This window comes from Phyllobates terribilis, unplaced genomic scaffold (assembly GCF_046119375.1).
Source record: "Phyllobates terribilis strain yellow unplaced genomic scaffold, ASM4611937v1 Scaffold_5__5_contigs__length_657084704, whole genome shotgun sequence".
NCBI classification, from domain to species: Eukaryota; Metazoa; Chordata; class Amphibia; order Anura; family Dendrobatidae; genus Phyllobates; species Phyllobates terribilis.
The window spans coordinates 42,387,735-42,412,580 of record NW_027362765.1 but is presented as its reverse complement, the minus strand read 5'-3'; the positions used below and the strand labels follow the sequence as shown (position 1 = coordinate 42,412,580).

The 24,846-nt window shown below is 48.4% G+C and overlaps 1 protein-coding gene across 1 annotated transcript in view; it reads left to right on the top strand.

Moving 5' to 3' along the window:
* Window positions 1-1,311: 1,311 nt before the first annotated feature.
* LOC141270648 (uncharacterized) overlaps window positions 1,312-24,846 on the top strand; it is a 63,679-nt gene continuing 40,144 nt past the window's right edge. Inside the window, exon 1 of the mRNA XM_073680736.1 lies at window positions 1,312-1,404. The gene's annotated coding sequence lies outside the window, so the exon portion shown is untranslated. The remainder of the gene's footprint in view (window positions 1,405-24,846) is intronic.

The window sequence follows — 24,846 nt, the reverse complement described above, 5'->3', positions numbered from 1 at the left end:
TCTTCGTTCCTGGAGCCCTTCCTGCTCCTTTCTCCTTCAGTCCTGGGCCTCTCCTCAGGCCCTTTGCCTGAGCAGAGCTCCTACAGAGCCCCTCCTCCTACTCCTCTCACTTTAGACTGTTTTTCCTGACTGCTCCCACTAAACAAGATGGCTTCTCTATTAATACTTTCCTTCATGTGCTCCCTTAAGCGTCTTCCTCCACCCACACCCACTACATAGCTCTTCCCATCAGCTAGGGACCAGGGACTGTGCTCTCCCTTAGGAGCAATCTCGCCCTGCCCTCACTGCTGGTATGTGTTGGATGCAGGTGTTAGGGTCCCGAGCTGTACTCCTTCCTTACCTGAGAGTGAGATACCACACCTCTGGGTGAGATGCAGTTCCTCTGTGGCGACTGAACCCTCAGGGGCGCAACACACTTTTATGATGCAGCCCACCTGATCTAATAATGGGCTTTAAGCCAGACACTGTGCATCATGTGCACCTATGCAAGCCTCATCTGTGTGTATTTTTAATACTAAGCAACCACCACCTCCATGAATTGGTAGGTTTGTGAATGTTTGCTCCATCAGTATTTTGCACCTGTGCTGACCCCGACTTTATCATAGGTGTCTACTGCATCCTGCTAGTGCATGGATAATTCAACATGGTGTTGGTAAGGCTTTCTTTTTCTGTGAGATTTTTCTTAAATTTAGGTCCTATGTGAGCCATACATCACGAGTTACTCTCATCTCATCCGTCCATAAAACCTTTGAACAATCTGTCTTCGGATATTTCTTGCCTCAGTCATTACTTTTCACCTTCTGTGCCTTGTTCAAACCACCACCATGGGCCACTCGATTCAGAACGTTAACATCAGAAAACCGCTCACCCACACTGCAATACATGCAGTCTGCCATCTGCCCTGTACAGTGAAAGCCAGGATTCATCTGTGAAGAGAACACCTCTCCAACGTGCCAGACGCCATCGAATGTGAGCATTTGCCCACTTGTTGGTTTCGATGACGAACTGCCGTCATGTGGAGACCCCGATGAGGATGACGAACATGTAGATGAGTTTCCCTGAGACGGTTTCTAACAATTTGTGCAGAAATTCTTTGACTATGCAAACTGACTGTTGCAGCCGCTGTCCGGGTGGCTGGTCTCAGATGATCTTGGAGGTGAAGATGCTGGATGTTGAGGTCCTGGGCTGGTGTCATAACACGTGGTCTGTGGTTGTGAGGCCGGTTGAATGTATTACCAAATTCTCTGAGATGACTTATGGTACAGAAATGAACTTCAGCTCATCCAGCACAATGACAACCAGCACCTGATCATGTGACCCCTGACTCCTCCCCTCCTGTGACCTCATCACAGGTCCTGTGCGCACAGAACAGCCATATATGTTGTGGCGGCTCTGCAGGTGGAGGTATGTGGAGATCCCCCATTACTGGGCGCAGGGGGCAGTAACCCCTCCATTTCCGGAGATAGTGCCCCCCTCCCCCAGTTCTGCCATGTGTATATGTACAGTAATATAATGCTGGATGTGCTCATGTATACAGGGGGCATTAACCCCTCCATTCCTGGAGATAGTGCCCCTTCCCCCAGTTCTGCCATGTGTATATGTACAGTAATATAACGCTGGATGTGCTCATGTATACAGGGGGCATTAACCCCTCCATTCCTGGAGATAGTGCCCCTTCCCCCAGTTCTGCCATGTGTATATGTACAGTAATATAACGCTGGATGTGCTCATGTATACAGGGGGCATTAACCCCTCCATTCCTGGAGATAGTGCCCCTTCCCCCAGTTCTGCCATGTGTATATGTACAGTAATATAACGCTGGATGTGCTCATGTATACAGGGGACATCAACCCCTCCATTCCCGGAGATAGTGCCCTCCTCCCCTCAGTTCTGCCATGTGTATATGTACAGTAATATAACGCTGGATGTGCTCATGTATACAGGAGACATTAACCCCTCCATTCCCGGAGATAGTGCCCCCTTCCACCAGTTCTGCCATGTGTATATGTATAGTAATATAACGCTGGATGTGCTCGTATACAGGGGACATTAGCCCCTCCATTCCTGGATATAGTGGCCCCTTCCCCCAGTTCTGCCATGTGTATATGTACAGTAATATAACGCTGGATGTGCTCATGTGTACAGGGGGCATTAACCCCTCCATTCCCGGAGATAGTGCCCCTTCCCCCAGTTCTGCCATGTGTATATGTACAGTAATATAACGCTGGATGTGCTCATGTATACAGGAGACATTAACCCCTCCATTCCCGGAGATAGTGCCCCTTTCCCCCAGTTCTGCCATGTGTATATGTACAGTAATATAACGCTGGATGTGCTCATGTATACATGGGACATTAACCCCTCCATTCCCGGAGATAGTGGCCCCTTCCCCCAGTTCTGCCATGTGTATATGTACAGTAATATAACGCTGGATGTGCTCATGTATACAGGGGGCATTAACGCTTCCATTTCCGGAGATAGTGGCCCCTTCCCCCAGTTCTGCCATGTGTATATGTACAGTAATATAACGCTGGATGTGCTCATGTATTCAGGAGACATTAACCCCTCCATTCCCGGAGATAGTGCCCCCTTCCCCCAGTTCTGCCATGTGTATATGTACAGTAATATAACGCTGGATGTGCTCATGTATATAGGGGGCATTAACCCCTCCATTCCCGAAGATAGTGCCCCCTTCCCCCAGTTCTGCCATGTGTATATGTACAGTAATATAATGCTGGATGTGCTCATGTATACAGGGGGCATTAACCCCTCCATTCCCGGAGATAGTGGCCCCTTCCCCCAGTTCGGCCATGTATATATGTACAGTAATATAATGCTGGATGTGATCATGTATACAGGAGGCATTAACCCCTCCATTCCCGGAGATAGTGCCCCCTTCCCCCAGTCCTGCCATGTGTATATGTACAGTACATATAATGCTGGATGTGCTCATGTATACAGGGGACATTAACCCCTCCATTCCCGGAGATAGTGCCCCCTCCCCCCAGTTCTGCCATGTGTATATGTACAGTAATATAACGCTGGATGTGCTCATGTATACAGGGAGCATTAACCCCTCCATTCCCGGAGATAGTGCCCCCTTCCCCCAGTACTGCCATGTGTATATGTACAGTAATATAACGCTGGATGTGCTCATGTATACAGGGGGCATTAACCCCTCCATTCCCGGAGATAGTGCCCCTTTCCCCCAGTTCTGCCATGTGTATATGTACAGTAATATAACGCTGGATGTGCTCATGTATACAGGGGACATTAACCCCTCCATTCCCGGAGATAGTGGCCCCTTCCCCCAGTTCTGCCATGTGTATATGTACAGTAATATAACGCTGGATGTGCTCATGTATACAGGGGACATTAACCCCTCCATTCCCGGAGATAGTGCCCCCTTCCCCCAGTTCTGCCATGTGTATATGTACAGTAATATAACGCTGGATGTGCTCATGTATACAGGGGGCATTAACCCCTCCATTCCTGGAGATAGTGCCCCCCTCCCCAAGTTCTGCAATGTGTATATGTACAATAATATAACGCTGGATGTGCTCATGTATACAGGGGGCATTAACCCCTCCATTCCTGGAGATAGTGCCCCTTCCCCCAGTTCTGCCATGTGTATATGTACAGTAATATAACGCTGGATGTGCTCATGTATACAGGAGACATTAACCCCTCCATTCCCGGAGATAGTGCCCCCTTCCACCAGTTCTGCCATGTGTATATGTACAGTAATATAACGCTGGATGTGCTCATGTATACAGGGGGCATTAACCACTCCATTCCTGGATATAGTGCCCCTTTCCCCCAGTTCTGCCATGTGTATATGTACAGTAATATAACGCTGGATGTGCTCATGTATACATGGGACATTAACCCCTCCATTCCCGGAGATAGTGGCCCCTTCCCCCAGTTCTGCCATGTGTATATGTACAGTAATATAACGCTGGATGTGCTCATGTATACAGGGGACATTAACCCCTCCATTCCCGGAGATAGTGCCCCCCTCCCCCAGTTCTGCCATGTGTATATGTACAGTAATATAACGCTGGATGTGCTCATGTATACAGGGGGCATTAACGCTTCCATTTCCGGAGATAGTGGCCCCTTCCCCCAGTTCTGCCATGTGTATATGTACAGTAATATAACGCTGGATGTGCTCATGTATTCAGGAGACATTAACCCCTCCATTCCTGGAGATAGTGCCCCCCTCCCCAAGTTCTGCCATGTGTATATGTACAGTAATATAACGCTGGATGTGCTCATGTATACAGGGGATATTAACCCCTCCATTCCCGGAGATAGTGCCCCCCTCCCCCATTTCTGCCATGTGTATATGTACAGTAATATAACGCGGGATTTGCTCATGTATACAGGGGACATGAACCCCTCCATTACCGGAGATAGTGCCCCCTCCCCCCAGTTCTGCCATGTGTATATGTACAGTAATATAACCCTGGATGTGCTCATGTATACAGGGGGCATTAACCCCTCCATTTCCGGAGATAGTGCCCCCTTCCCCCAGTTCTGCCATGTGTATATGTACAGTAATATAACGCTGGATGTGCTTATGTATACCGGGGACATTAACCCTTCCATTCCTGGAGATAGTGCCCCCTTCCCCCAGTTCTGCCATGTGTATATGTACAGTAATATAACGCTGGATGTGCTCATGTATGCAGGGGACTTTAACCCCTCCATTTCCGGAGATAGTGCCCCCTTCCCCCAGTTCTGCCATGTGTATATGTACAGTAATATAATACTGGATGTGCTCATGTATTCAGAGGGCATTAACCCCTCCATTCCCGGAGATAGTGCCCCCTTCCCCCAGTTCTGCCATGTGTATATGTACAGTAATATAACGCTGGATGTGCTCATGTATACAGGGGGCATTAACCCCTCCATTCCTGGATATAGTGCCCCTTTCCCCCAGTTCTGCCATGTGTATATGTACAGTAATATAACGCTGGATGTGCTCATGTATACATGGGAGATTAACCCCTCCATTCCCGGAGATAGTGGCCCCTTCCCCCAGTTCTCCCATGTGTATATGTACAGTAATATAACGCTGGATGTGCTCATGTATACAGGGGGCATTAACCCTTCCATTTCCGGAGATAGTGGCCCCTTCCCCCAGTTCTGCCATGTGTATATGTACAGTAATATAACGCTGGATGTGCTCATGTATTCAGGAGACATTAACCCCTCCATTCCCGGAGATAGTGCCCCCTTCCCCCAGTTCTGCCATGTGTATATGTACAGTAATATAACGCTGGATGTGCTCATGTATACAGGGGGCATTAACCCCTCCATTCCTGGAGATAGTGCCCCCCTCCCCAAGTTCTGCCATATGTATATGTACAGTAATATAACGCTGGATGTGCTCATGTATACAGGGGACATTAACCCCTCCATTCCCGGAGATAGTGCCCCCCTCTCCCAGTTCTGCCATGTGTATATGTACAGTAATATAACGCGGGATGTGCTCATGTATACAGGGGACATTAACCCCTCCATTACCGGAGATAGTGCCCCCTCCCCCCAGTTCTGCCATGTGTATATGTACAGTAATATAACCCTGGATGTGCTCATGTATACAGGGGGCATTAACCCCTCCATTCCCGGAGATAGTGCCCCCTTCCCCCAGTTCTGCCATGTGTATATGTACAGTAATATAACGCTGGATGTGCTTATGTATACCGGGGACATTAACCCTTCCATTCCTGGAGATAGTGCCCCCTTCCCCCAGTTCTGCCATGTGTATATGTACAGTAATATAACGCTGGATGTGCTCATGTATGCAGGGGACTTTAACCCCTCCATTTCCGGAGATAGTGCCCCCTTCCCCCAGTTCTGCCATGTGTATATGTACAGTAATATAATACTGGATGTGCTCATGTATTCAGAGGGCATTAACCCCTCCATTCCCGGAGATAGTGCCCCCTTCCCCCAGTTCTGCCATGTATATATGTACAGTAATATAACGCTGGATGTGCTCATGTATACATGGGAGATTAACCCCTCCATTCCCGGAGATAGTGGCCCCTTCCCCCAGTTCTGCCATGTGTATATGTACAGTAATATAACGCTGGATGTGCTCATGTATACAGGGGGCATTAACCCTTCCATTTCCGGAGATAGTGGCCCCTTCCCCCAGTTCTGCCATGTGTATATGTACAGTAATATAACGCTGGATGTGCTCATGTATTCAGGAGACATTAACCCCTCCATTCCCGGAGATAGTGCCCCCTTCCCCCAGTTCTGCCATGTGTATATGTACAGTAATATAACGCTGGATGTGCTCATGTATACAGGGAGCATTAACCCCTCCATTCCTGGAGATAGTGCCCCCCTCCCCAAGTTCTGCCATATGTATATGTACAGTAATATAACGCTGGATGTGCTCATGTATACAGGGGACATTAACCCCTCCATTCCCGGAGATAGTGCCCCCCTCTCCCAGTTCTGCCATGTGTATATGTACAGTAATATAACGCTGGATGTGCTCATGTATACAGGGGACATTAACCCCTCCATTACCGGAGATAGTGCCCCCTCCCCCCAGTTCTGCCATGTGTATATGTACAGTAATATAACCCTGGATGTGCTCATGTATACAGGGGGCATTAACCCCTCCATTCCCGGAGATAGTGCCCCCTTCCCCCAGTTCTGCCATGTGTATATGTACAGTAATATAACGCTGGATGTGCTCATGTATTCAGGAGACATTAACCCCTCCATTCCCGGAGATAGTGCCCCCTTCCCCCAGTTCTGCCATGTGTATATGTACAGTAATATAACGCTGGATGTGCTCATGTATACAGGGGGCATTAACCCCTCCATTCCTGGAGATAGTGCCCTCCTCCCCAAGTTCTGCCATATGTATATGTACAGTAATATAACGCTGGATGTGCTCATGTATACAGGGGACATTAACCCCTCCATTCCCGGAGATAGTGCCCCCCTCCCCCAGTTCTGCCATGTGTATATGTACAGTAATATAACGCGGGATGTGCTCATGTATACAGGGGACATTAACCCCTCCATTACCGGAGATAGTGCCCCCTCCCCCCAGTTCTGCCATGTGTATATGTACAGTAATATAACCCTGGATGTGCTCATGTATACAGGGGGCATTAACCCCTCCATTCCCGGAGATAGTGCCCCCTTCCCCCAGTTCTGCCATATGTATATGTACAGTAATATAATGCTGGATGTGCTTATGTATACCGGGGACATTAACCCTTCCATTCCTGGAGATAGTGCCCCCTTCCCCCAGTTCTGCCATGTGTATATGTACAGTAATATAACGCTGGATGTGCTCATGTATGCAGGGGACTTTAACCCCTCCATTTCCGGAGATAGTGCCCCCTTCCCCCAGTTCTGCCATGTGTATATGTACAGTAATATAATACTGGATGTGCTCATGTATTCAGGGGGCATTAACCCCTCCATTCCCGGAGATAGTGCCCCCTTCCCCCAGTTCTGCCATGTGTATATGTACAGTAATATAACGCTGGATGTGCTCATGTATACAGGGGACATTAACCCTTCCATTCCCGGAGATAGTGCCCCCTTCCCCCAGTTCTGCCATGTGTATATGTACAGTAATATAACGCTGGATGTGCTCATGTATACAGGGGACATTAACCCCTCTATTCCCGGAGATAGTGCCCCCTTACCCCAGTTCTGCCATGTGTATATGTACAGTAATATAACGCTGGATGTGCTCATGTATACAGGCGACATTAACCCCTCCATTCCCGGGGATAATGCCCCCTTCCCCCAGTTCTGCCATGTGTATATGTACAGTAATATAATGCTGGATGTGATCATGTATACAGGGGACATTAACCCCTCCATTCCCGGAGATAGTGCCCCCTTCCCCCAGTTCTGCCAAGTGTATATGTACAGTAATATAACGCTGGATGTGCTCATGTATACAGGGAGCATTAATCCCTCCATTCCCGGAGATAGTGCCCCCTTCCCCCTGTACTGCCATGTGTATATGTACACTAATATAACGCTGGATGTGCTCATGTATACAGGGGGCATTAGCCCCTCCATTCCCGGAGATAGTGCCCCTTTCCCCCAGTTCTGCCATGTGTATATGTACAGTAATATAACGCTGGATGTGCTCATGTATACAGGGGACATTAACCCCTCCATTCCCGGAGATAGTGGCCCCTTCCCTCAGTTATGCCATGTGTATATGTACGGTAATATAACGCTGGATGTGCTCATGTATACAGGGGGCATTAACCCTTCCATTCCCGGAGATAGTGGCCCCTTCCCCCAGTTCTGCCATGTGTATATGTACAGTAATATCACGCTGGATGTGCTCATGTATACAGGGGATATTAACCCCTCCATTCCCGGAGATAGTGCCCCCCTCCCCCATTTCTGCCATGTGTATATGTACAGTAATATAACGCGGGATTTGCTCATGTATACAGGGGACATGAACCCCTCCATTACCGGAGATAGTGCCCCCTCCCCCCAGTTCTGCCATGTGTATATGTACAGTAATATAACCCTGGATGTGCTCATGTATACAGGGGGCATTAACCCCTCCATTCCCGGAGATAGTGCCCCCTTCCCCCAGTTCTGCCATGTGTATATGTACAGTAATATAACGCTGGATGTGCTTATGTATACCGGGGACATTAACCCTTCCATTCCTGGAGATAGTGCCCCCTTCCCCCAGTTCTGCCATGTGTATATGTACAGTAATATAACGCTGGATGTGCTCATGTATGCAGGGGACTTTAACCCCTCCATTTCCGGAGATAGTGCCCCCTTCCCCCAGTTCTGCCATGTGTATATGTACAGTAATATAATACTGGATGTGCTCATGTATTCAGAGGGCATTAACCCCTCCATTCCCGGAGATAGTGCCCCCTTCCCCCAGTTCTGCCATGTGTATATGTACAGTAATATAACGCTGGATGTGCTCATGTATACAGGGGGCATTAACCCCTCCATTCCTGGATATAGTGCCCCTTTCCCCCAGTTCTGCCATGTGTATATGTACAGTAATATAACGCTGGATGTGCTCATGTATACATGGGAGATTAACCCCTCCATTCCCGGAGATAGTGGCCCCTTCCCCCAGTTCTCCCATGTGTATATGTACAGTAATATAACGCTGGATGTGCTCATGTATACAGGGGGCATTAACCCTTCCATTTCCGGAGATAGTGGCCCCTTCCCCCAGTTCTGCCATGTGTATATGTACAGTAATATAACGCTGGATGTGCTCATGTATTCAGGAGACATTAACCCCTCCATTCCCGGAGATAGTGCCCCCTTCCCCCAGTTCTGCCATGTGTATATGTACAGTAATATAACGCTGGATGTGCTCATGTATACAGGGGGCATTAACCCCTCCATTCCTGGAGATAGTGCCCCCCTCCCCAAGTTCTGCCATATGTATATGTACAGTAATATAACGCTGGATGTGCTCATGTATACAGGGGACATTAACCCCTCCATTCCCGGAGATAGTGCCCCCCTCTCCCAGTTCTGCCATGTGTATATGTACAGTAATATAACGCGGGATGTGCTCATGTATACAGGGGACATTAACCCCTCCATTACCGGAGATAGTGCCCCCTCCCCCCAGTTCTGCCATGTGTATATGTACAGTAATATAACCCTGGATGTGCTCATGTATACAGGGGGCATTAACCCCTCCATTCCCGGAGATAGTGCCCCCTTCCCCCAGTTCTGCCATGTGTATATGTACAGTAATATAACGCTGGATGTGCTTATGTATACCGGGGACATTAACCCTTCCATTCCTGGAGATAGTGCCCCCTTCCCCCAGTTCTGCCATGTGTATATGTACAGTAATATAACGCTGGATGTGCTCATGTATGCAGGGGACTTTAACCCCTCCATTTCCGGAGATAGTGCCCCCTTCCCCCAGTTCTGCCATGTGTATATGTACAGTAATATAATACTGGATGTGCTCATGTATTCAGAGGGCATTAACCCCTCCATTCCCGGAGATAGTGCCCCCTTCCCCCAGTTCTGCCATGTGTATATGTACAGTAATATAACGCTGGATGTGCTCATGTATACAGGGGGCATTAACCCCTCCATTCCTGGATATAGTGCCCCTTTCCCCCAGTTCTGCCATGTGTATATGTACAGTAATATAACGCTGGATGTGCTCATGTATACATGGGAGATTAACCCCTCCATTCCCGGAGATAGTGGCCCCTTCCCCCAGTTCTCCCATGTGTATATGTACAGTAATATAACGCTGGATGTGCTCATGTATACAGGGGGCATTAACCCTTCCATTTCCGGAGATAGTGGCCCCTTCCCCCAGTTCTGCCATGTGTATATGTACAGTAATATAACGCTGGATGTGCTCATGTATTCAGGAGACATTAACCCCTCCATTCCCGGAGATAGTGCCCCCTTCCCCCAGTTCTGCCATGTGTATATGTACAGTAATATAACGCTGGATGTGCTCATGTATACAGGGGGCATTAACCCCTCCATTCCTGGAGATAGTGCCCCCCTCCCCAAGTTCTGCCATATGTATATGTACAGTAATATAACGCTGGATGTGCTCATGTATACAGGGGACATTAACCCCTCCATTCCCGGAGATAGTGCCCCCCTCTCCCAGTTCTGCCATGTGTATATGTACAGTAATATAACGCGGGATGTGCTCATGTATACAGGGGACATTAACCCCTCCATTACCGGAGATAGTGCCCCCTCCCCCCAGTTCTGCCATGTGTATATGTACAGTAATATAACCCTGGATGTGCTCATGTATACAGGGGGCATTAACCCCTCCATTCCCGGAGATAGTGCCCCCTTCCCCCAGTTCTGCCATGTGTATATGTACAGTAATATAACGCTGGATGTGCTTATGTATACCGGGGACATTAACCCTTCCATTCCTGGAGATAGTGCCCCCTTCCCCCAGTTCTGCCATGTGTATATGTACAGTAATATAACGCTGGATGTGCTCATGTATGCAGGGGACTTTAACCCCTCCATTTCCGGAGATAGTGCCCCCTTCCCCCAGTTCTGCCATGTGTATATGTACAGTAATATAATACTGGATGTGCTCATGTATTCAGAGGGCATTAACCCCTCCATTCCCGGAGATAGTGCCCCCTTCCCCCAGTTCTGCCATGTATATATGTACAGTAATATAACGCTGGATGTGCTCATGTATACATGGGAGATTAACCCCTCCATTCCCGGAGATAGTGGCCCCTTCCCCCAGTTCTGCCATGTGTATATGTACAGTAATATAACGCTGGATGTGCTCATGTATACAGGGGGCATTAACCCTTCCATTTCCGGAGATAGTGGCCCCTTCCCCCAGTTCTGCCATGTGTATATGTACAGTAATATAACGCTGGATGTGCTCATGTATTCAGGAGACATTAACCCCTCCATTCCCGGAGATAGTGCCCCCTTCCCCCAGTTCTGCCATGTGTATATGTACAGTAATATAACGCTGGATGTGCTCATGTATACAGGGAGCATTAACCCCTCCATTCCTGGAGATAGTGCCCCCCTCCCCAAGTTCTGCCATATGTATATGTACAGTAATATAACGCTGGATGTGCTCATGTATACAGGGGACATTAACCCCTCCATTCCCGGAGATAGTGCCCCCCTCTCCCAGTTCTGCCATGTGTATATGTACAGTAATATAACGCTGGATGTGCTCATGTATACAGGGGACATTAACCCCTCCATTACCGGAGATAGTGCCCCCTCCCCCCAGTTCTGCCATGTGTATATGTACAGTAATATAACCCTGGATGTGCTCATGTATACAGGGGGCATTAACCCCTCCATTCCCGGAGATAGTGCCCCCTTCCCCCAGTTCTGCCATGTGTATATGTACAGTAATATAACGCTGGATGTGCTCATGTATTCAGGAGACATTAACCCCTCCATTCCCGGAGATAGTGCCCCCTTCCCCCAGTTCTGCCATGTGTATATGTACAGTAATATAACGCTGGATGTGCTCATGTATACAGGGGGCATTAACCCCTCCATTCCTGGAGATAGTGCCCTCCTCCCCAAGTTCTGCCATATGTATATGTACAGTAATATAACGCTGGATGTGCTCATGTATACAGGGGACATTAACCCCTCCATTCCCGGAGATAGTGCCCCCCTCCCCCAGTTCTGCCATGTGTATATGTACAGTAATATAACGCGGGATGTGCTCATGTATACAGGGGACATTAACCCCTCCATTACCGGAGATAGTGCCCCCTCCCCCCAGTTCTGCCATGTGTATATGTACAGTAATATAACCCTGGATGTGCTCATGTATACAGGGGGCATTAACCCCTCCATTCCCGGAGATAGTGCCCCCTTCCCCCAGTTCTGCCATATGTATATGTACAGTAATATAATGCTGGATGTGCTTATGTATACCGGGGACATTAACCCTTCCATTCCTGGAGATAGTGCCCCCTTCCCCCAGTTCTGCCATGTGTATATGTACAGTAATATAACGCTGGATGTGCTCATGTATGCAGGGGACTTTAACCCCTCCATTTCCGGAGATAGTGCCCCCTTCCCCCAGTTCTGCCATGTGTATATGTACAGTAATATAATACTGGATGTGCTCATGTATTCAGGGGGCATTAACCCCTCCATTCCCGGAGATAGTGCCCCCTTCCCCCAGTTCTGCCATGTGTATATGTACAGTAATATAACGCTGGATGTGCTCATGTATACAGGGGACATTAACCCTTCCATTCCCGGAGATAGTGCCCCCTTCCCCCAGTTCTGCCATGTGTATATGTACAGTAATATAACGCTGGATGTGCTCATGTATACAGGGGACATTAACCCCTCTATTCCCGGAGATAGTGCCCCCTTACCCCAGTTCTGCCATGTGTATATGTACAGTAATATAACGCTGGATGTGCTCATGTATACAGGCGACATTAACCCCTCCATTCCCGGGGATAATGCCCCCTTCCCCCAGTTCTGCCATGTGTATATGTACAGTAATATAATGCTGGATGTGATCATGTATACAGGGGACATTAACCCCTCCATTCCCGGAGATAGTGCCCCCTTCCCCCAGTTCTGCCAAGTGTATATGTACAGTAATATAACGCTGGATGTGCTCATGTATACAGGGAGCATTAATCCCTCCACTCCCGGAGATAGTGCCCCCTTCCCCCTGTACTGCCATGTGTATATGTACACTAATATAACGCTGGATGTGCTCATGTATACAGGGGGCATTAGCCCCTCCATTCCCGGAGATAGTGCCCCTTTCCCCCAGTTCTGCCATGTGTATATGTACAGTAATATAACGCTGGATGTGCTCATGTATACAGGGGACATTAACCCCTCCATTCCCGGAGATAGTGGCCCCTTCCCTCAGTTATGCCATGTGTATATGTACGGTAATATAACGCTGGATGTGCTCATGTATACAGGGGGCATTAACCCTTCCATTCCCGGAGATAGTGGCCCCTTCCCCCAGTTCTGCCATGTGTATATGTACAGTAATATCACGCTGGATGTGCTCATGTATACAGGGGATATTAACCCCTCCATTCCCGGAGATAGTGCCCCCCTCCCCCATTTCTGCCATGTGTATATGTACAGTAATATAACGCGGGATTTGCTCATGTATACAGGGGACATGAACCCCTCCATTACCGGAGATAGTGCCCCCTCCCCCCAGTTCTGCCATGTGTATATGTACAGTAATATAACCCTGGATGTGCTCATGTATACAGGGGGCATTAACCCCTCCATTCCCGGAGATAGTGCCCCCTTCCCCCAGTTCTGCCATGTGTATATGTACAGTAATATAACGCTGGATGTGCTTATGTATACCGGGGACATTAACCCTTCCATTCCTGGAGATAGTGCCCCCTTCCCCCAGTTCTGCCATGTGTATATGTACAGTAATATAACGCTGGATGTGCTCATGTATGCAGGGGACTTTAACCCCTCCATTTCCGGAGATAGTGCCCCCTTCCCCCAGTTCTGCCATGTGTATATGTACAGTAATATAATACTGGATGTGCTCATGTATTCAGAGGGCATTAACCCCTCCATTCCCGGAGATAGTGCCCCCTTCCCCCAGTTCTGCCATGTGTATATGTACAGTAATATAACGCTGGATGTGCTCATGTATACAGGGGGCATTAACCCCTCCATTCCTGGATATAGTGCCCCTTTCCCCCAGTTCTGCCATGTGTATATGTACAGTAATATAACGCTGGATGTGCTCATGTATACATGGGAGATTAACCCCTCCATTCCCGGAGATAGTGGCCCCTTCCCCCAGTTCTCCCATGTGTATATGTACAGTAATATAACGCTGGATGTGCTCATGTATACAGGGGGCATTAACCCTTCCATTTCCGGAGATAGTGGCCCCTTCCCCCAGTTCTGCCATGTGTATATGTACAGTAATATAACGCTGGATGTGCTCATGTATTCAGGAGACATTAACCCCTCCATTCCCGGAGATAGTGCCCCCTTCCCCCAGTTCTGCCATGTGTATATGTACAGTAATATAACGCTGGATGTGCTCATGTATACAGGGGGCATTAACCCCTCCATTCCTGGAGATAGTGCCCCCCTCCCCAAGTTCTGCCATATGTATATGTACAGTAATATAACGCTGGATGTGCTCATGTATACAGGGGACATTAACCCCTCCATTCCCGGAGATAGTGCCCCCCTCTCCCAGTTCTGCCATGTGTATATGTACAGTAATATAACGCGGGATGTGCTCATGTATACAGGGGACATTAACCCCTCCATTACCGGAGATAGTGCCCCCTCCCCCCAGTTCTGCCATGTGTATATGTACAGTAATATAACCCTGGATGTGCTCATGTATACAGGGGGCATTAACCCCTCCATTCCCGGAGATAGTGCCCCCTTCCCCCAGTTCTGCCATGTGTATATGTACAGTAATATAACGCTGGATGTGCTTATGTATACCGGGGACATTAACCCTTCCATTCCTGGAGATAGTGCCCCCTTCCCCCAGTTCTGCCATGTGTATATGTACAGTAATATAACGCTGGATGTGCTCATGTATGCAGGGGACTTTAACCCCTCCATTTCCGGAGATAGTGCCCCCTTCCCCCAGTTCTGCCATGTGTATATGTACAGTAATATAATACTGGATGTGCTCATGTATTCAGAGGGCATTAACCCCTCCATTCCCGGAGATAGTGCCCCCTTCCCCCAGTTCTGCCATGTATATATGTACAGTAATATAACGCTGGATGTGCTCATGTATACATGGGAGATTAACCCCTCCATTCCCGGAGATAGTGGCCCCTTCCCCCAGTTCTGCCATGTGTATATGTACAGTAATATAACGCTGGATGTGCTCATGTATACAGGGGGCATTAACCCTTCCATTTCCGGAGATAGTGGCCCCTTCCCCCAGTTCTGCCATGTGTATATGTACAGTAATATAACGCTGGATGTGCTCATGTATTCAGGAGACATTAACCCCTCCATTCCCGGAGATAGTGCCCCCTTCCCCCAGTTCTGCCATGTGTATATGTACAGTAATATAACGCTGGATGTGCTCATGTATACAGGGAGCATTAACCCCTCCATTCCTGGAGATAGTGCCCCCCTCCCCAAGTTCTGCCATATGTATATGTACAGTAATATAACGCTGGATGTGCTCATGTATACAGGGGACATTAACCCCTCCATTCCCGGAGATAGTGCCCCCCTCTCCCAGTTCTGCCATGTGTATATGTACAGTAATATAACGCTGGATGTGCTCATGTATACAGGGGACATTAACCCCTCCATTACCGGAGATAGTGCCCCCTCCCCCCAGTTCTGCCATGTGTATATGTACAGTAATATAACCCTGGATGTGCTCATGTATACAGGGGGCATTAACCCCTCCATTCCCGGAGATAGTGCCCCCTTCCCCCAGTTCTGCCATGTGTATATGTACAGTAATATAACGCTGGATGTGCTCATGTATTCAGGAGACATTAACCCCTCCATTCCCGGAGATAGTGCCCCCTTCCCCCAGTTCTGCCATGTGTATATGTACAGTAATATAACGCTGGATGTGCTCATGTATACAGGGGGCATTAACCCCTCCATTCCTGGAGATAGTGCCCTCCTCCCCAAGTTCTGCCATATGTATATGTATAGTAATATAACGCTGGATGTGCTCATGTATACAGGGGACATTAACCCCTCCATTCCCGGAGATAGTGCCCCCCTCCCCCAGTTCTGCCATGTGTATATGTACAGTAATATAACGCGGGATGTGCTCATGTATACAGGGGACATTAACCCCTCCATTACCGGAGATAGTGCCCCCTCCCCCCAGTTCTGCCATGTGTATATGTACAGTAATATAACCCTGGATGTGCTCATGTATACAGGGGGCATTAACCCCTCCATTCCCGGAGATAGTGCCCCCTTCCCCCAGTTCTGCCATATGTATATGTACAGTAATATAATGCTGGATGTGCTTATGTATACCGGGGACATTAACCCTTCCATTCCTGGAGATAGTGCCCCCTTCCCCCAGTTCTGCCATGTGTATATGTACAGTAATATAACGCTGGATGTGCTCATGTATGCAGGGGACTTTAACCCCTCCATTTCCGGAGATAGTGCCCCCTTCCCCCAGTTCTGCCATGTGTATATGTACAGTAATATAATACTGGATGTGCTCATGTATTCAGGGGGCATTAACCCCTCCATTCCCGGAGATAGTGCCCCCTTCCCCCAGTTCTGCCATGTGTATATGTACAGTAATATAACGCTGGATGTGCTCATGTATACAGGGGACATTAACCCTTCCATTCCCGGAGATAGTGCCCCCTTCCCCCAGTTCTGCCATGTGTATATGTACAGTAATATAACGCTGGATGTGCTCATGTATACAGGGGACATTAACCCCTCTATTCCCGGAGATAGTGCCCCCTTACCCCAGTTCTGCCATGTGTATATGTACAGTAATATAACGCTGGATGTGCTCATGTATACAGGCGACATTAACCCCTCCATTCCCGGGGATAATGCCCCCTTCCCCCAGTTCTGCCATGTGTATATGTACAGTAATATAATGCTGGATGTGATCATGTATACAGGGGACATTAACCCCTCCATTCCCGGAGATAGTGCCCCCTTCCCCCAGTTCTGCCAAGTGTATATGTACAGTAATATAACGCTGGATGTGCTCATGTATACAGGGAGCATTAATCCCTCCATTCCCGGAGATAGTGCCCCCTTCCCCCTGTACTGCCATGTGTATATGTACACTAATATAACGCTGGATGTGCTCATGTATACAGGGGGCATTAGCCCCTCCATTCCCGGAGATAGTGCCCCTTTCCCCCAGTTCTGCCATGTGTATATGTACAGTAATATAACGCTGGATGTGCTCATGTATACAGGGGACATTAACCCCTCCATTCCCGGAGATAGTGGCCCCTTCCCTCAGTTATGCCATGTGTATATGTACGGTAATATAACGCTGGATGTGCTCATGTATACAGGGGGCATTAACCCTTCCATTCCCGGAGATAGTGGCCCCTTCCCCCAGTTCTGCCATGTGTATATGTACAGTAATATCACGCTGGATGTGCTCATGTATACAGGGGATATTAACCCCTCCATTCCCGGAGATAGTGCCCCCCTCCCCCATTTCTGCCATGTGTATATGTACAGTAATATAACGCGGGATTTGCTCATGTATACAGGGGACATGAACCCCTCCATTACCGGAGATAGTGCCCCCTCCCCCCAGTTCTGCCATGTGTATATGTACAGTAATATAACCCTGGATGTGCTCATGTATACAGGGGGCATTAACCCCTCCATTCCCGGAGATAGTGCCCCCTTCCCCCAGTTCTGCCATGTGTATATGTACAGTAATATAACGCTGGATGTGCTTATGTATACCGGGGACATTAACCCTTCCATTCCTGGAGATAGTGCCCCCTTCCCCCAGTTCTGCCATGTGTATATGTACAGTAATATAACGCTGGATGTGCTCATGTATGCAGGGGACTTTAACCCCTCCATTTCCGGAGATAGTGCCCCCTTCCCCCAGTTCTGCCATGTGTATATGTACAGTAATATAATACTGGATGTGCTCATGTATTCAGAGGGCATTAACCCCTCCATTCCCGGAGATAGTGCCCCCTTCCCCCAGTTCTGCCATGTGTATATGTACAGTAATATAACGCTGGATGTGCTCATGTATACAGGGGGCATTAACCCCTCCATTCCTGGATATAGTGCCCCTTTCCCCCAGTTCTGCCATGTGTATATGTACAGTAATATAACGCTGGATGTGCTCATGTATACATGGGAGATTAACCCCTCCATTCCCGGAGATAGTGGCCCCTTCCCCCAGTTCTCCCATGTGTATATGTACAGTAATATAACGCTGGATGTGCTCATGTATACAGGGGGCATTAACCCTTCCATTTCCGGAGATAGTGGCCCCTTCCCCCAGTTCTGCCATGTGTATATGTACAGTAATATAACGCTGGATGTGCTCATGTATACAGGGGGCATTAACCCCTCCATTCCTGGAGATAGTGCCCCCCTCCCCAAGTTCTGCCATATGTATATGTACAGTAATATAACGCTGGATGTGCTCATGTATACAGGGGACATTAACCCCTCCATTCCCGGAGATAGTGCCCCCCTCTCCCAGTTCTGCCATGTGTATATGTACAGTAATATAACGCGGGATGTGCTCATGTATACAGGGGACATTAACCCCTCCATTACCGGAGATAGTGCCCCCTCCCCCCAGTTCTGCCATGTGTATATGTACAGTAATATAACCCTGGATGTGCTCATGTATACAGGGGGCATTAACCCCTCCATTCCCGGAGATAGTGCCCCCTTCCCCCAGTTCTGCCATGTGTATATGTACAGTAATATAACGCTGGATGTGCTTATGTATACCGGGGACATTAACCCTTCCATTCCTGGAGATAGTGCCCCCTTCCCCCAGTTCTGCCATGTGTATATGTACAGTAATATAACGCTGGATGTGCTCATGTATGCAGGGGACTTTAACCCCTCCATTTCCGGAGATAGTGCCCCCTTCCCCCAGTTCTGCCATGTGTATATGTACAGTAATATAATACTGGATGTGCTCATGTATTCAGAGGGCATTAACCCCTCCATTCCCGGAGATAGTGCCCCCTTCCCCCAGTTCTGCCATGTATATATGTACAGTAATATAACGCTGGATGTGCTCATGTATACATGGGAGATTAACCCCTCCATTCCCGGAGATAGTGGCCCCTTCCCCCAGTTCTGCCATGTGTATATGTACAGTAATATAACGCTGGATGTGCTCATGTATACAGGGGGCATTAACCCTTCCATTTCCGGAGATAGTGGCCCCTTCCCCCAGTTCTGCCATGTGTATATGTACAGTAATATAACGCTGGATGTGCTCATGTATTCAGGAGACATTAACCCCTCCATTCCCGGAGATAGTGCCCCCTTCCCCCAGTTCTGCCATGTGTATATGTACAGTAATATAACGCTGGATGTGCTCATGTATACAGGGAGCATTAACCCCTCCATTCCTGGAGATAGTGCCCCCCTCCCCAAGTTCTGCCATATGTATATGTACAGTAATATAACGCTGGATGTGCTCATGTATACAGGGGACATTAACCCCTCCATTCCCGGAGATAGTGCCCCCCTCTCCCAGTTCTGCCATGTGTATATGTACAGTAATATAACGCTGGATGTGCTCATGTATACAGGGGACATTAACCCCTCCATTACCGGAGATAGTGCCCCCTCCCCCCAGTTCTGCCATGTGTATATGTACAGTAATATAACCCTGGATGTGCTCATGTATACAGGGGGCATTAACCCCTCCATTCCCGGAGATAGTGCCCCCTTCCCCCAGTTCTGCCATGTGTATATGTACAGTAATATAACGCTGGATGTGCTCATGTATTCAGGAGACATTAACCCCTCCATTCCCGGAGATAGTGCCCCCTTCCCCCAGTTCTGCCATGTGTATATGTACAGTAATATAACGCTGGATGTGCTCATGTATACAGGGGGCATTAACCCCTCCATTCCTGGAGATAGTGCCCTCCTCCCCAAGTTCTGCCATATGTATATGTACAGTAATATAACGCTGGATGTGCTCATGTATACAGGGGACATTAACCCCTCCATTCCCGGAGATAGTGCCCCCCTCCCCCAGTTCTGCCATGTGTATATGTACAGTAATATAACGCGGGATGTGCTCATGTATACAGGGGACATTAACCCCTCCATTACCGGAGATAGTGCCCCCTCCCCCCAGTTCTGCCATGTGTATATGTACAGTAATATAACCCTGGATGTGCTCATGTATACAGGGGGCATTAACCCCTCCATTCCCGGAGATAGTGCCCCCTTCCCCCAGTTCTGCCATATGTATATGTACAGTAATATAATGCTGGATGTGCTTATGTATACCGGGGACATTAACCCTTCCATTCCTGGAGATAGTGCCCCCTTCCCCCAGTTCTGCCATGTGTATATGTACAGTAATATAACGCTGGATGTGCTCATGTATGCAGGGGACTTTAACCCCTCCATTTCCGGAGATAGTGCCCCCTTCCCCCAGTTCTGCCATGTGTATATGTACAGTAATATAATACTGGATGTGCTCATGTATTCAGGGGGCATTAACCCCTCCATTCCCGGAGATAGTGCCCCCTTCCCCCAGTTCTGCCATGTGTATATGTACAGTAATATAACGCTGGATGTGCTCATGTATACAGGGGACATTAACCCTTCCATTCCCGGAGATAGTGCCCCCTTCCCCCAGTTCTGCCATGTGTATATGTACAGTAATATAACGCTGGATGTGCTCATGTATACAGGGGACATTAACCCCTCTATTCCCGGAGATAGTGCCCCCTTACCCCAGTTCTGCCATGTGTATATGTACAGTAATATAACGCTGGATGTGCTCATGTATACAGGCGACATTAACCCCTCCATTCCCGGGGATAATGCCCCCTTCCCCCAGTTCTGCCATGTGTATATGTACAGTAATATAATGCTGGATGTGATCATGTATACAGGGGACATTAACCCCTCCATTCCCGGAGATAGTGCCCCCTTCCCCCAGTTCTGCCAAGTGTATATGTACAGTAATATAACGCTGGATGTGCTCATGTATACAGGGAGCATTAATCCCTCCATTCCCGGAGATAGTGCCCCCTTCCCCCTGTACTGCCATGTGTATATGTACACTAATATAACGCTGGATGTGCTCATGTATACAGGGGGCATTAGCCCCTCCATTCCCGGAGATAGTGCCCCTTTCCCCCAGTTCTGCCATGTGTATATGTACAGTAATATAACGCTGGATGTGCTCATGTATACAGGGGACATTAACCCCTCCATTCCCGGAGATAGTGGCCCCTTCCCTCAGTTATGCCATGTGTATATGTACGGTAATATAACGCTGGATGTGCTCATGTATACAGGGGGCATTAACCCCTCCATTCCTGGATATAGTGCCCCTTTCCCCCAGTTCTGCCATGTGTATATGTACAGTAATATAACGCTGGATGTGCTCATGTATACATGGGAGATTAACCCCTCCATTCCCGGAGATAGTGGCCCCTTCCCCCAGTTCTCCCATGTGTATATGTACAGTAATATAACGCTGGATGTGCTCATGTATACAGGGGGCATTAACCCTTCCATTTCCGGAGATAGTGGCCCCTTCCCCCAGTTCTGCCATGTGTATATGTACAGTAATATAACGCTGGATGTGCTCATGTATACAGGGGGCATTAACCCCTCCATTCCTGGAGATAGTGCCCCCCTCCCCAAGTTCTGCCATATGTATATGTACAGTAATATAACGCTGGATGTGCTCATGTATACAGGGGACATTAACCCCTCCATTCCCGGAGATAGTGCCCCCCTCTCCCAGTTCTGCCATGTGTATATGTACAGTAATATAACGCGGGATGTGCTCATGTATACAGGGGACATTAACCCCTCCATTACCGGAGATAGTGCCCCCTCCCCCCAGTTCTGCCATGTGTATATGTACAGTAATATAACCCTGGATGTGCTCATGTATACAGGGGGCATTAACCCCTCCATTCCCGGAGATAGTGCCCCCTTCCCCCAGTTCTGCCATGTGTATATGTACAGTAATATAACGCTGGATGTGCTTATGTATACCGGGGACATTAACCCTTCCATTCCTGGAGATAGTGCCCCCTTCCCCCAGTTCTGCCATGTGTATATGTACAGTAATATAACGCTGGATGTGCTCATGTATGCAGGGGACTTTAACCCCTCCATTTCCGGAGATAGTGCCCCCTTCCCCCAGTTCTGCCATGTGTATATGTACAGTAATATAATACTGGATGTGCTCATGTATTCAGAGGGCATTAACCCCTCCATTCCCGGAGATAGTGCCCCCTTCCCCCAGTTCTGCCATGTATATATGTACAGTAATATAACGCTGGATGTGCTCATGTATACATGGGAGATTAACCCCTCCATTCCCGGAGATAGTGGCCCCTTCCCCCAGTTCTGCCATGTGTATATGTACAGTAATATAACGCTGGATGTGCTCATGTATACAGGGGGCATTAACCCTTCCATTTCCGGAGATAGTGGCCCCTTCCCCCAGTTCTGCCATGTGTATATGTACAGTAATATAACGCTGGATGTGCTCATGTATTCAGGAGACATTAACCCCTCCATTCCCGGAGATAGTGCCCCCTTCCCCCAGTTCTGCCATGTGTATATGTACAGTAATATAACGCTGGATGTGCTCATGTATACAGGGAGCATTAACCCCTCCATTCCTGGAGATAGTGCCCCCCTCCCCAAGTTCTGCCATATGTATATGTACAGTAATATAACGCTGGATGTGCTCATGTATACAGGGGACATTAACCCCTCCATTCCCGGAGATAGTGCCCCCCTCTCCCAGTTCTGCCATGTGTATATGTACAGTAATATAACGCTGGATGTGCTCATGTATACAGGGGACATTAACCCCTCCATTACCGGAGATAGTGCCCCCTCCCCCCAGTTCTGCCATGTGTATATGTACAGTAATATAACCCTGGATGTGCTCATGTATACAGGGGGCATTAACCCCTCCATTCCCGGAGATAGTGCCCCCTTCCCCCAGTTCTGCCATGTGTATATGTACAGTAATATAACGCTGGATGTGCTCATGTATTCAGGAGACATTAACCCCTCCATTCCCGGAGATAGTGCCCCCTTCCCCCAGTTCTGCCATGTGTATATGTACAGTAATATAACGCTGGATGTGCTCATGTATACAGGGGGCATTAACCCCTCCATTCCTGGAGATAGTGCCCTCCTCCCCAAGTTCTGCCATATGTATATGTACAGTAATATAACGCTGGATGTGCTCATGTATACAGGGGACATTAACCCCTCCATTCCCGGAGATAGTGCCCCCCTCCCCCAGTTCTGCCATGTGTATATGTACAGTAATATAACGCGGGATGTGCTCATGTATACAGGGGACATTAACCCCTCCATTACCGGAGATAGTGCCCCCTCCCCCCAGTTCTGCCATGTGTATATGTACAGTAATATAACCCTGGATGTGCTCATGTATACAGGGGGCATTAACCCCTCCATTCCCGGAGATAGTGCCCCCTTCCCCCAGTTCTGCCATATGTATATGTACAGTAATATAATGCTGGATGTGCTTATGTATACCGGGGACATTAACCCTTCCATTCCTGGAGATAGTGCCCCCTTCCCCCAGTTCTGCCATGTGTATATGTACAGTAATATAACGCTGGATGTGCTCATGTATGCAGGGGACTTTAACCCCTCCATTTCCGGAGATAGTGCCCCCTTCCCCCAGTTCTGCCATGTGTATATGTACAGTAATATAATACTGGATGTGCTCATGTATTCAGGGGGCATTAACCCCTCCATTCCCGGAGATAGTGCCCCCTTCCCCCAGTTCTGCCATGTGTATATGTACAGTAATATAACGCTGGATGTGCTCATGTATACAGGGGACATTAACCCTTCCATTCCCGGAGATAGTGCCCCCTTCCCCCAGTTCTGCCATGTGTATATGTACAGTAATATAACGCTGGATGTGCTCATGTATACAGGGGACATTAACCCCTCTATTCCCGGAGATAGTGCCCCCTTACCCCAGTTCTGCCATGTGTATATGTACAGTAATATAACGCTGGATGTGCTCATGTATACAGGCGACATTAACCCCTCCATTCCCGGGGATAATGCCCCCTTCCCCCAGTTCTGCCATGTGTATATGTACAGTAATATAATGCTGGATGTGATCATGTATACAGGGGACATTAACCCCTCCATTCCCGGAGATAGTGCCCCCTTCCCCCAGTTCTGCCAAGTGTATATGTACAGTAATATAACGCTGGATGTGCTCATGTATACAGGGAGCATTAATCCCTCCATTCCCGGAGATAGTGCCCCCTTCCCCCTGTACTGCCATGTGTATATGTACACTAATATAACGCTGGATGTGCTCATGTATACAGGGGGCATTAGCCCCTCCATTCCCGGAGATAGTGCCCCTTTCCCCCAGTTCTGCCATGTGTATATGTACAGTAATATAACGCTGGATGTGCTCATGTATACAGGGGACATTAACCCCTCCATTCCCGGAGATAGTGGCCCCTTCCCTCAGTTATGCCATGTGTATATGTACGGTAATATAACGCTGGATGTGCTCATGTATACAGGGGGCATTAACCCTTCCATTCCCGGAGATAGTGGCCCCTTCCCCCAGTTCTGCCATGT